Source organism: Etheostoma spectabile, unplaced genomic scaffold (genome assembly GCF_008692095.1).
Source record: "Etheostoma spectabile isolate EspeVRDwgs_2016 unplaced genomic scaffold, UIUC_Espe_1.0 scaffold378, whole genome shotgun sequence".
NCBI classification, from domain to species: domain Eukaryota; kingdom Metazoa; phylum Chordata; class Actinopteri; order Perciformes; family Percidae; genus Etheostoma; species Etheostoma spectabile.
Genome location: NW_022605595.1, coordinates 216,072 through 216,273, shown reverse-complemented (window position 1 = coordinate 216,273; position 202 = coordinate 216,072). Strand labels below are relative to the sequence as shown.

Here is a 202-nt window from a genome sequence, read left to right as displayed (position 1 = left end):
AGTCCTCTCCATCAGCTTCTGTTTCTATGTGTTGAGTGTGTCTTTGATGAAGCTGTGAGGACGGAGCTTCCTCTTCATCATCTTCACTCTTCACAGAGACAGAAGTGAATGGGAACTTGGTGATATCAGCCTCATCCAGCCCTTGAAGCTGCTCTCCCTCCTTACTGTTCCACAGTTCCTCATGTTCCTCTTTAATGTGTGG

At 47.0% G+C, this 202-nt stretch overlaps 1 protein-coding gene and 2 long non-coding RNA genes across 3 annotated transcripts in view; 1 reads left to right on the top strand and 2 right to left on the bottom strand.

Annotated features, from left to right (window-relative positions):
• Positions 1-202, bottom strand: part of LOC116686444 (oocyte zinc finger protein XlCOF7.1-like) — a 588,898-nt gene that overhangs the window by 515,797 nt on the left and 72,899 nt on the right. The gene's annotated exons all lie outside the window — the stretch shown is intronic.
• LOC116686466 (uncharacterized) overlaps positions 1-202 on the bottom strand; it is a 31,734-nt gene that overhangs the window by 24,699 nt on the left and 6,833 nt on the right. The window lies entirely within an intron of this gene.
• Positions 1-202, top strand: part of LOC116686469 (uncharacterized) — a 3,693-nt gene that overhangs the window by 526 nt on the left and 2,965 nt on the right. The gene's annotated exons all lie outside the window — the stretch shown is intronic.